General features: G+C 42.6%; 1 protein-coding gene and 1 long non-coding RNA gene across 6 annotated transcripts in view; both read right to left on the bottom strand.

The window, feature by feature from the left end:
- ZMAT4 (zinc finger matrin-type 4) overlaps nt 1–13569 on the bottom strand; it is a 761540-nt gene that overhangs the window by 198408 nt on the left and 549563 nt on the right. The gene's annotated exons all lie outside the window — the stretch shown is intronic.
- On the bottom strand, nt 16–706 carry LOC137533893 (uncharacterized). The gene is made up of 2 exons (XR_011024246.1): nt 611–706; nt 16–398 (listed from the first exon to the last, which is right to left on the bottom strand). It is a non-coding gene; the product is annotated as an uncharacterized lncRNA (long non-coding RNA).

The following is a 13569-nucleotide window of genomic DNA, read 5'->3' as shown; positions in this document are numbered from 1 at the left end:
GTAAAATTCAGAATGTTTCAACATTGCATATCTATTCTTTGTAAATTCATTCGGCATGCATTTCCTAGCAGTTTGTCAGGTGTATTGTGTTTGTCCTTCCAAGGTGATGGGCCAACGATTTCCCAGCCAAAATCTCACGCTGAAGCCAAGCTTTACATCGCACTACAATCAACCAATCAGTGCGCGGCTGGACAGCAAAGCAAGGGTCGTCCAACACCACACGAGCGCGTTATCGCAGATAAACACTCCACACTGCCAGCCGTGTGTAATTGTCCGGAAACATGGGGACAACGTTTGGAGAAGACTTCTGAGCAGAGCGTTTGCTTTTCCCGTGTTTGGCTCGCGGTCCTACAAAAACCGCACACAGCAGAGCAGGTGTATGGATCCTCAACCGGCGACTTTATAGAAAGAGAAAACACAAAAATGTGTAAGAGAAGAAATACGTTAATTAGAATCGCTGCTTTCCTGCCTGTTTTGCTTTGGAGCGCAGCGTTTGGCAAAAACACGAATGATTCACATCATACATTGGCCTGCGGTACTGTATACTGAACAGAGCATTTTATACACAGCCATCTCTAGATCTTATAAGTAGCTTGAAGAGGAACTTTACCAAAACACAGTAGAAGTTAAAATAGATAGATGAACAAATTACACCCCGAATATCTATAATTTCTTAATGTTGTTTGATCTGCTGTGAGCTTGAAGGTCATCGTCCTTACTACTGGCTGACAAGAAAAAAGCACACAGCTCCAACTGCCATTATCTATAAACACTCCCACTAACAATGTGATAGGTTAAAAGTTTTTATATATATGCATATCAGTGTTCTCCCCAGGCACTTTTAGGCGGCTGTCATCAGCTCACCTCCTCCACTGTTGTAAGCAGAGTTGTGCAAAGAAGCTCCGGCCCTGCATTCTATCATACTGCCACAAACATGAATCAATTTTAATGGAATTCCACGTGAAAGACCAATACAAAGTGGTGTACACATGAGAAGTGGAACGAAAATCATACATGATTCCAAACATTTTTTTTTACAAATAAATAACTGCAAAGTGGTGTGCATAATTATTCGGCCCCCTTTGATCTGAGTGCAGTCAGTTGCCCATAGACATTGCCTGATGAGTGCTAATGACTAAATAGAGTGCACCTGTGTGTAATCTAATGTCAGTACAAATACAGCTGCTCTGTGACGGCCTCAGCGGTTGTCTAAGAGAATATTGGGAGCAACAACACCATGAAGTCCAAAGAACACACAAGACAGGTCAGGGATCAAGTTATTGAGAAATTTAAAGCAAGCTTAGGCTACAAAAAGATTTCCAAAACCTTGAACATCCCACGGAGCACTGTTCAAGTGATCATTCAGAAATGGAAGGAGTATGGCACAACTGTAAACCTACCAAGACAAGACCATCCACCTAAACTCACAGGCCGAATAAGGAGAGCGCTGATCAGAAATGCAATCAAGAGGCCCATGTTGACTCTGGACGAGCTGCAGAGATCTACAGCTCAGGTGGGAGACTCTGTCCATAGGACAACTATTAGTCATGCACTGTACAAAGTTGGCCTTTATGGAAGAGTGGCAAGAAGAAAGCCATTGTTAACAGAAAAGCATAAGAAGTCCTGTTTGCAGTTTGCCACAAGCCATGTGGGGGACACAGCAACCATGTGGAAGAAGGCGCTCTGGTCAGATGAGACCAAAATTAAACTTTTTGGCCAAAATGCAAAACGCTATGTGTGGCGGAAAACCAACACTGCACATCACTCTGAACACACCATCCCCACTGTCAAATATGGTGGTGGCAGCATCATGCTCTGGGGGTGCTTCTCTTCAGCAGGGACAGGGAAGCTGGTCAGAGTTGATGGGAAGATGGATGGAGCCAAATACAGGGCAAACTTGGAAAAAAAAACCTCTTGGAGACTGCAAAAGACTTGAGACTGGGGCGGAGGTTCACCTTCCAGCAGGACAATGACCCTAAACATAAAGCAAGGGCAACAATGGAATGGTTTAAAACAAAACATATCTATGTGTTAGAATGGCCCAGTCAAAGTCCAGATCTAAATTCAATCCAGAATTTGTGGCAAGATCTGAAACTGCTGTTCACAAACGCTGTCCATCTAAACTGACTGAGCTGGAGCTGTTTTGCAAAAAAAAAAAAAAAAAAAAAGAATGGGCAAGGATTTCAGTCACTAGATGTGCAAAGCTGGTAGAGACATACCCTAAAAGACTGGCAGCTGTAATTGCAGCAAAAGGTGGTTCTACAAAGTATTGACTCAGGGGGCTTGATAATTACGCACACCCCACTTTGCAGTAATTTGTAAAAAATGTTTGGAATTATGTATGATTTTTGATCCACTTCTCACATGTACACCACTTTGTATTGGTCTGTCACGTGGAATTCTAATAAAATTGATGCATGTTTGTGGCAGTAATGTGACAAAATGTGGAAAACTTCAAGGGGGCCGAATACTTTTGCAACCCATATATATATATATATATATATATATATATATATATATATATATATATATATATATATATATATATATATATATATAATGTACAGAGGGAGATACTGCTTGCTTGGAAACTGGAAGTACTCTTTATTTCCCACAATGCAACATGGTTTACAGACAGGAAACTGTCATGGCCATGGCGACCCTGGCTGCACACTGGGGAGGGGGGGGGGGGGGGTTCCCCTCAACAAGTCTGCAATTTGTGGAGGAGGAAATGTCCAATATTCCAGTCACAAGTGAAAACTTACATAAAATGTGCATATTTTTATTTCTTTCTGCATGAGGAGGTTTGCATTCAGATTCTCACATGTAAGACACAAATGTGTACTGTAAACCAGTGGCGTAACAATAGACCCTGCAAGGGATGCAGCTGCAGGGGGGCCCAGTGATTTCTAGTTACGCCCCTCCTGGAAACTCAGCCTAAACCTCCACAGAGACATCAAAGAGTCCACACTTGCCCATGCAAAAAACATTTTGTGGTGTGCTTTCTTCTGATGAGTCAGTGAGAGATTGCTGCTCTCTGCAGATTTACGCTGCAAGGTTCACTTTTGCAAAAATGTGAATGCAGATGTTGACCTTCCTGGGATTCGAACCGGGAATCCAGCACAGCAAGGCGAGAGCGCTAACCACTACGTCACCGTGCTTCCTCGTCCGCTTTGCACTCTGCTGGCTGCCATCGTATTCCCTCTCTGGTACGGAAAACACACGTTTATTTACACCTCAGATTTTCTCATCTTATCTGCAATGCTTATCGTCCCTGTGCACATCTTATCAGCTCATCAGTACCAGCTATGGACGCTAGTGTTTTCAGAGCTAACCGTGCCAGTCACATACCAGAATAATAAAAAGAGCTAAAACCAGTGACCTAAACATGTTACAATAGTGATCGGAGCCCCATTTTAAAACATTTTAACCACCCTTGTATACAATTATGATTATAGCACCGTTTAAAGTGTACCAGAGGCAATATGTGACATGATGAGATAAACATGTATGTACAGTGCAAAACATATCAATAACCAGGCTGTTTTACTTGTTTTATTTTGCTGCCTGAAAGAGTTAATTTCTAGGCATGGAAGCGACAGCTTCTGTCTTGTCGGTACCTTGTCAGGAATACAGTAAACATCACTGATAAGCAAATTACAGCCATAAAAGTTTTCCTGGCAGAATGCAACTTCTGAGGGCAGTAGAGAGATAACATACATGAACTATTGACCTTTCTCTAGCTCTGGGACACTTAATAGGCTTCCACTGGGATTAACCCTGGGATACTTTAACCACTTAAGTCTATCTGGAAGGATATATCCGTCCAGATAGACTCTGCTGCTGCCACTTTGCCTTGTGCGCTCCCGCCGCCTGCCGTTAGCCCCGAGATCAATGAATGGGAATATAGTTCCCATTCATTGATCTAAGTCCCCCGCAGAAAAAACGACGGCCTCTTATCAGAGGTCGCGGTCTTTCTGAAGAAAAAAAAGTTTCCCGTCCTCCTAATGCCTCCTGGAAGCGAGATCGTTTGCTTCAGGACTTTTTGACTGTGGCCATCTTGTGGTCAAATAGTAAAACTACACCCACATAGATTTTTTATTAAATAAATACATTATATTACATCTAAAATTAGCTGTTTACCTCCTACAAGAAAAATTACCCAAATAAAAATTTTTATTAAAAAAAAAAAAATACAACAACAAAAAAACACAACATAAATAGTTACCTAAGGGTCTGAACTTTTTCAATATACCTGTCAAGAGAGTATATTAAGATCTTTTTTTTAATTATAAGCTTGTAAATAGTGATGGACGCAAATTGAAAAAATGCACCTTTATTTCCAAATAAAATTTTGGCACCATAAACTGTGATAGGGTCATAATCTAAATGGTGTAATAACCAGGACAAATGGGCAAATGAAATGCATAAAATGCATGGGTTTTAATTACGGTAGCGTGTATTAATTTCAAACTATAATGACCAAAAACTGAGAAATAATGAATTTTTTCCATTTCTTTCTTAATCCTCCTGTTAAAATGCATTCAGAATAAAATAATTGTTAGCAAAATGTACCCCCCAAAGAAAGCCAAAATGGTAGCGGAAAAAAAACAAGATATAGATCATTTCAGTGTGATAACTAGTGATAAAGTTATTGGCAAATGAATGGGAGGTAAAAGTTGCTCAGATGCACAAGGTGAAACAACACTGTAGGCTGAAGTGGTTAAAACGTCCTTTTAGGCGTAGGAGGATAAATATAATTGTATATCATCATTTTATTTTCACCTTGGGTTCACTTTAATAAACAAACACTTTAATCTATCCCGACCACTTTCTGCTCACTTGAGAACAATATGTTTTTCCGGCACCAGCCAGACCAGCCGGTGTCATTATTATCGATATATATATATTGTTCGCATAAACTTGTGGCCTTTGCAGCACAGACAATATTTATTCCCTGGGAGTTTATAAAGGTTACGGCTATCATTTCAGTATGATTGGAGGATGAGCACAAGTCTATTTACTATACCGCATCTATTTCCCCACAACGCGAAGCACAATATTTCTTCATTTAAAGCGGCCCCCAGATTCACCCCGCGAAAAGGTGACAATTTAACGCCAGTCATCCCACAGATATCTGCCTGCCTCAGAACCGCGAGATAGCAAGACAAAAAATGACTTGGGGGAATAGAGTACACACAGCAATAATATAGCAGTCAGGAAACATCAAGGTTTAACGTACTTAGCGGAGTGCCGAGATGATAAATGATAAGAGCTTGGCTACGGCGTACACCAAGAGCTCGGAGATACACGCTTACGCCCGACACCTCTGTGCGTGGAGACCACCCGGCAAGTGGAGGATCTCACATCCTGAAGTATCAGAGATATCTCAGGGGGGTTGAGGAGGACTCTCTGCCAGCTCCTCTATACAGAAAGGTAATATTTACAAAAGTGGCTGGATGACAGGACAAAGTAATTTATGTTTTGAAGAATAACTGTCAGCCTTGCTGTGGAAATCTCTGGAAGAAACAGCTAAACAATTTGGCGCTGTGGTCCGATGGATAGCAAAGTAATCCGAGGTGCTGTCTAACGTCGGCTCTTGACGGTCTAACCCTAATGTGACTACAGTGAAATGGCAGGTGACATGTCCATCGGCTCTGAAAAGTCACAAACAGAACCATTAGTGTCCGCTGAGGAGAAGGTCTAAAAGTTTAGAAGGTGAGGGATCTGTAATTGTGATCGACCCAGTAATGGCGGGGTCACCCTGTGCAGCAATCACCATGGGGACACTTTGGCCACTATTCAGTTAACATCTCTTCTGAGTTTTCTCACACATTTCAAACCCTTTTAGTAAAATATTTTTTAAGCTCCCAGTATTCAAGAAATGCCTGGACTATGTCCTCTGCTAGAAGGAAGACCACCATGATGGGCCTTTGTGAGAGGAGAAGGGTTAAGGTGTTTGGTGGGTGGCCTCTTATAGAATGTTGTGATTGGTGGATAGAGGACAACATGGGGTGGTGTAAAAAATGTAGAGGGGCGGAGGCACCTAAAAATATGTATCAGAGGAAAATATGATAAAGTATATGAGGTATCTTACCTCTCCAGATGAACCAACCCAGACAACCAGGGTTTAGATCAGGTAAGCATAATTTAAAAAAAAAGACAACGTGTTTCACGGGTCTCTGACCGCTTCCTCAGGTCAGTAAAGTGCTTTAGGAGATTCCGTTTATAGAGTTGGCACCCCCCAAAAAATGTGGGGCCCCCACGCTATCAAATGCATTATGGGACTTGTAGTTCCTTAACATCTGGAGAGCCAAGTTTACAGATCACTGCTCTAGGGCAGGGGTGTCAACTCAAAATACAAAGTGTGCCGGGCCAACATCTATGTCTATTGGCCACCTCCCACCCTTATGAAGTTCCCTTGTTTTGAATAACCCCCCTCTCTTATATAGTTCCCTAGTGTCTAAAGGCCCTCCTCCCTCCCCTATGCAGTTCCCTGATGTCTAATGCTTCCTCTCTCATTTTTACAGTTTCCTGGTGTCTAGAGGTCATCCCAACACTATACAGTTCCTTGGTGTCCTGTGGCCCCCCTCCATCTCCTAGACACTTCCCTGGTGTCTAGTGTCCCCCCACTTTTCCCTATACAGTTCCCTGGTGTCTAGTGTCCCCCCACCCTTCCCTATACGGTTCCCTAGTGTCTAGTGACCCCCCCCCCCCTTCCCTTGCCTGTACTGTTCCCTGGTGTCTAGTGCTTTCTCCCTCTCTCCTCCATATGGCATCCCTGGTGGTTTAGAGAGTGCCAAAGACAATGCAAAGTGGGGAAACCCCTTGAGGGCCAAATCTGATGACTCTGAGGGCCAGGTATGACTCTGAGGGCCAGGTATGACTCTGAGGGCCAGGTATGACTCTGAGGGCCAGGTATGACTCTGAGGGCCAGGTATGACTCTGAGGGCCAGGTATGACTCTGAGGGCCAGGTATGACTCTGAGGGCCAGGTATGACCCGTGGGCAGGAGTTTGACATGCAACCTGTAAGGAATGAGCCCGCAACACACACTGACATATAACTTTTATTGAGTAAGTCATTAATTAATTAACTGACTCATTCAGTACACCAGTGAATATAACTTGTGGTGTGATTAGCAACAAAGACTGATGTATAGCAATCTTATACGTTATACATACCACATAGACTAGGGCAGTGGTAGGCAAACTTAGCTCTCCAGCTGTTAAGGAACCCCAAGTCCCACAATGCACTTGCCTTTATGAATCATGACTGTGGCTGTCAGACTCCTGCAATGCATTATGGGACTTGTAGCTCCATAACAGCTGGAGAGCTAAGTTTGCAGATCACTGGACTAGGGGGACTCAAAAGGTTAGTATAAGAGAGTGAAGTGTGGGTGGTCAATGTGACAAATGAATGGTCACTCACCAATCACTCCATATCAATGTACGAAAAAAAGGCTTCACTTCACTCGCCTCCTCCAATGAGTCCCACACTATGAGACACAGCTAACAGACAATGAAGACGTGAGTCCTAAATAAAAAATAAATATACACACAAAAAAGCAACATGTTTTACCCGCAGGGGGCTTTGTCAGGGGTACACATATTTACAGTGTAAGGCTGGGCATACACGGGTCAATTCTGGCGCTCGATTCTGCGCCCAATTGTTTTTCCCGCTCGATTCGCTTATCTTCCGTTCGTTTTTCTTATCTTTTTTCAATTCACTTCCATGAGAAATGGAGTGGCAACACAATGGAACGGTGATCGGACATGTCGGAAACTATCTATCGAGCCATCTTATCAGCTCAGAATCGAGCCGTGTATTCCCAGCATTAGGACAACATACAAACTAAATCAATATAATCCCCCAACAAACAAATGCAAAAACTGGTACTTGCATTCAGGTTTTTGTAAAATTAGCAACCTAACAGAATACTGTACAATATACACACACCCTATAAAATACTGCAAGGGTCACTTGTAACGCACAGTATATATAACCACAGAGGCCTCAATCCATCCAACAAACAACTCCTGTGTTTTACGGTTCGTCAGAAGTCATTAATACACAATATTTCTTCCCTGTGTGTATTTTCATATAGATAAATAAAATCCAATTCATCCCCCTATAACCTGATCTTATCCAAGCATGAAGCAGATATTACACAGTTATCTCCATCTTACTAGAAACGACGGTAAGTGATAATCCCCCGCCGATATTAACACGCTTGTGTTTATAGATTTGTCGGGGTGGGTGTTTGCATCCACGTAGATGTGGAGGCTAGTATAAACCGCACTGCTAACTCTCTCTAATCGTGATGCAGATGAGGTATCCCTTAAATCACACTCCAATACTACCATAAGGCCTAAGGCCCAATAGGCAGCAGTGATTTCTGCTTTCTAAATATCTCCAGTGATTCCAAAACCACATCGCTAAGGAAAGCAGGTGGCTATGATCCCCCAGGAGCAACTGCAATTTGCCAAAATCACAATCGCTCTGCATGCAGCATGTTCAGAGCAATTCCAGAAGGGAAAGCAGCGCCCAAAATCGTTTTCCCTGAAGTCGTTTTGCTTTTAAGTGGCAAAATTGTCCTCGAAAACATGTTTTTGAGAGAATTTTGCGATGAAAAGTGGGTTCCAGGCCTTAAAGAGGGATTGCCAGCCACAAAATCAAATTCCATTTACCTGCTGCTCTGTGTTTACTATGCAACCTAACCCTGCATTGCAAGCACTCCAATCTATTCAGAAATGTTTCTGCTGTAATAAATCTCATCTCAGTCAGCCTGGCTCTATTTTTGCCATTGCCAATGAGAAAGAAACTTGTCATCACTCCTCCCACGTTCCTGCTCCTTTCTGATTGGCTGAGGGCAGTTCAGTGTGAGACGAGGCTGAAATATGATCTATGCTGTGCTCACATGTTTACAAAGCAAGCTAGCTATGACATTATAATCTACAGCAGTACAGAGGCGCCAGCAGTGTAAAATTCAGTAAAAACTTTAAAAATCGTGAGGGGGGTGGGAGGGGGGGTTAGTGGTGGACCTATCTACCCAATGTAGACACAGGATTCTGTTGATTTTTTCAGCAAGAATAGTTTATTCACATACTCCGGAGAAGTGCAACGCGTTTTGCAGGTTTAACCTCCTTGGCGGTAACGGGGTAAGCCGCCGGAGGGTGCCGCTCAGGCCCTACTGGGCCGATTTGTTTAATTTTTTTTTTGCTGGACGCAGCTAGCACTTTGCTAGCTGCGCCAGCACACTGATCGCCGCCGCCCCGCGCACGATCGCCTATATCCGTCGCGCCACACGCCCCCCCCCCCCAGACCCCGTGCGCTGCCTGGCCAATCAGTGCCAGGCAGCGCCGAGGGGTGGCCCGGGACTCCCAATGACGTCCCGACGTCAGTGACGTCGGTGACGTCATCCCGCCCCGTCGCCATGGCGACGGGGGAAGCCCTCCAGGAAATCCCGTACTTTGAACGGGATTTCCTGATTGGAGATCGCCGAAGGCGATCGAAGAGGGCGGGGGGATGCCGCTGAGCAGCGGCTATCATGTAGCGAGCCCTGGGCTCGCTACATGATATAGGGAAAAAAATTTTTTTTAAAAAACTGCTGCGCTCCCTCCTGGCAGATTTTTTTATACCGCCAGGAGGGTTAAACCCACTTCCTCAGGCAATAAAATAGGGAGCATATGGCTGAAAATTAGAAGCAAAAATCTCTACATCAGACCTATGTATTATTAAAGAAGTTTAAATATAAATAGATTCATATGAGTTGCATTAATAGAGGTGTAAAGTGCTGTATACGTAGTTTAAAAAACGTAATCATAGAATATGTATAATATTTACAATATGTAGATAAAGTGCTCAGAGTGGGGGAATTGGGGTGGAGGTAGTAGTATGCTAATGTTAGGTGGATCAGATCATGAAAGGTAAAGTGTAAAACCATATGCGATGTGCAATCTTGCCCAAATCTTACACAGCTCTGGCAAATCTTCAATACACCAACTAGCTGCTCCTTTACCCCGGCTGGAGGGTATGACTGTAACGGCAAGAAAAAAGTAGAAGGAGGAGCGCTCCGTAGTGTATTAAAACTTTTAATGAAGATCACGCAAATATGAAAACACTTACTATAAAATGATGACAAACGAGCATATCTTGGGTAAAAACCCAAACAAATGACCTTGGATGGCAGCCTGTTCCTCCTCTGTGGCCAGCAGTGGGGATGGTCCTAGATGGTAATGGACCGAGGGTGCCCTTCCTATAGTCAATGTGTGCAGCAACTTCGCGACGCGTTTCGGCGTATCCACGCCTTTGTCAAACCCAAGTGTAAAACCAATAGCGTAGGATTTGATATTGTTTAGCGGCTAGGCTGGGTACAGAGCATTCAGGTGTATTTAGATTGGAGTAGTGCAGCGTTTAAATAGTAAAAACGAGAGTAAAATTGAGAGCGACTTACCAGCAAAAGGTCAGGTTTACGCTCAGCACCTCTGTAACTACGTGCTGTGTTTTGGCATTTTAAATACACAGGGATGGAACTAATTAGCCTATCGGCGTGAGGGGGGGGGGTGGTGATGTCATCACATGTAGCGTCAAATGATTAGTACGAATGGCCGCATTGTTGGCTGTGAAATTTGAGGCTCAGGGCGGCATGTTAACTAATGGAATGAGTGCGACCTAAATGTTGCACTCTCCAGAGTCTGACGTAGCTATGACATTACAGTTTCTAAGAGGAGGAAAAAAGTAAGGGGGGAAATGACATCAGGATTGGCTTCAGTCAGAGGGAATCAAGATGGCAAATGCCAGGAACAGAATTCTCTTTATTTATTATATACAATTCACTGAAATCAAAACGTGGACAGTACAAAACATGCGTTATGTAGGTAGAACAAGTAGTTATCTACTTATATATGTATTTTTTTCCCCGGGATAGTATGGCTGTCTCAGCTGATTCAATTACTGCATAGCTTCAAGAAAACTAGATACAGAACCGAATACAAGTGTATAGGCACTTTTGGCGTTTAAAAAAAACAAAACAAAAAAACAAAACCTGTAAATATATAAAGGGACAGTATATATTGCCTCTTGGAAGACACAGCAATTGATGGTATTATCATAATCATAATTGATTTACTCACTACATGGTTATGTTTCGTGGGTCCAGGTCCCCTTCATCAGGCATCAATGCTTTTTTAGCTGAGGTCAGAAACATGCAAGCTCCTGTTTTCATTTCACCAACCAAATCTTTATCTGAAACTTAACGCAATGATAAAATAAACATTTCTGAATATCCCGGCATTATTTTGCCCTTGGGTAGAGTTTCCAAGGCAACGCTTTTTATCTTGAATGTCCCTGACTGCAATGAACGATTAAACACAATGAATCTAGTTACTGGTCACCAGCAGCAAAAACAAGATGAGACTTATGTGACCTCAGAGAGCGCTAAGCTGGAACAGGAGCGAAAGGACTGTCTGACTTTTATCTGAAAATAATAAGAATGCAGACTGATGAGACAAAGCCTAATGGCAGTTCTATCCGCTGCGATACAAAAAGCTTTCAGTTCAGAGTAATAATCTGCGAGACCTGCTATAGGGGTCAAGGCTTCCTATTGGCTGACAAAGAATGCCTTTAGAGAAAAGTTTATAAGCATCTCTTGCAGAGAAATATTACTGACAGCAGCCTTACAGAGACCCAGATAGCTCACAGAGAAACAGAACTGCTATGCAAAGGACAAAAACAAATAGAAGAACCCCTAAAATAAGGATTTTCAGCCATAAAATCAAATTCCATTTACCCACTGCTCTGTGTCTACAACCTGACCCTGCATTGCTAGCATTCCAATGTAATCATAAATGTTTCTGCTGTAATAAATCTTATCTCATTCAGCCTGACTATTTTGTACATTACCAAGGAGAGGGGAAGCTTGTTATCTCTTCTCCCACTTTCCTGCTCCTCACTGATTGGCTGAGGGCAGTTCAGTGTGACATGAGGCTGAGAAGAGAAATACACCCCACCTCTCTGCAGAAGCTGTTGAAATACGCTGTGCTCACAATTGTTTACAAAGCAAGCTAGATATGACAGTGCACTTTCTAGGAGAAAAATAGAGTAAGGAGGAAATTATATCAGGATTGGCTTTAGTTAGAGGCAGTAAATATGGAAAATGCCTGGAACAGTTTTCTCTTTATTTACTATATAGAATTTACTGTAGTCAAAATGTGGAGTGTACAATACCTATGTTATGTTATAGAAGAAGTGTTGCCATTCTAAGTACCATGCTTACCACAATACATAACACCATTCTAAGTAATCACTACAAGTATGGTCATTCTAAGCAGGATAGCCAGGCTTATATTGCTGGTCACATAGAATGGCCATTATTCTTCAGGTGTGGACTTACAATGGCCATTGTAATATTGGGGATATCCCAGAATGGCATACTGCTGCTGTTGGCCAAGTACCCTCCTTAATAAGTATGGCCATTCTAAGTAGCCACCATAATAAGAAGAATAGACATTCTAAGTCTTCACCAGAAGTGTGGTCATACAAGTATCAGCCATAATAATTATGGTCACCATAATAGGTATGGCCATTATATGTAACCATCCTGAGTATGGCCATCTTAAAGGACAACTATCAAAGTTAGCTAAACTTCTAAATGTCACATTTGTTTTCAGTAATTACTAGCAAATAGCAATACAAAGGCCTTTTCTTTTTCTTTTCATTTGTGTGAAAAAATAACAGAAAAGAGTCACTGTGGGCATTACAATGGAGGTCTGTGTCCAGCACATCCAGCATACAGAGACACTCCTCACTGGCAGTAACACTGTGCGCAAAATGTGTTCAGAATGATATAAAGGAGAAATATAGCCTCAAATATATGTAAATAATCATTACCTGGAGCTCTGTGTGTCTCTGCCACACAGTGTAAAGTAAACAGATTACCGCCAGGGTGAGGTGTAACCTAGCTACATATTACAGCTCTGCCCCCCCCCCCCCCAATTGTAACATACAGCTGGTTAACCAAGGCTATTTTCTCAATCAGAAAAAGAGAGAACACCAAGAGCCCAATATAGTGTAGTATATACTGGTAATGTATAATTGATAGAGTAATAATATTAATTTAATACTCACAAACCAGGGTTACCAAGTAGGCAACCACTGTCAAAGCAGGTGGGGAGATTGTCCTGACCCCACTCTGGATTAAAAAGTCGCTCTCTGTAGTAGAAGGAAGGGCACAACCCTCCACCAAGGGTGGCCTTGATGTAGATAATAGGATAACAGAGGCGCCAATAGGATAAAAAACACTAAAAGAACTTAAAAACACATCTTGGCAATAGAGGAGGCAGTGGTGGACTCACCTCCTCCAAGCAGAACATACGACTGTGGATTTTCAGTCAAAACAATTTTATTGGCTACTGCAAATAAAGTGCAACTGGTTTCGCAGGATACAAACCCGCTTCATCAGGCAATAACAGATAGGAGTAAACAGCATCTGACAGTATCATCAACACTGAGCGCCTCTGTCTTGACCGGTAGTTTTGGCGCTCAGTGCCGATAGCCGAAACTAGGTGCT

Source organism: Hyperolius riggenbachi, chromosome 10 (assembly GCF_040937935.1).
Source record: "Hyperolius riggenbachi isolate aHypRig1 chromosome 10, aHypRig1.pri, whole genome shotgun sequence".
Taxonomy (NCBI): Eukaryota; Metazoa; Chordata; class Amphibia; order Anura; family Hyperoliidae; genus Hyperolius; species Hyperolius riggenbachi.
This window is presented reverse-complemented; position numbering and strand designations above follow the sequence as displayed.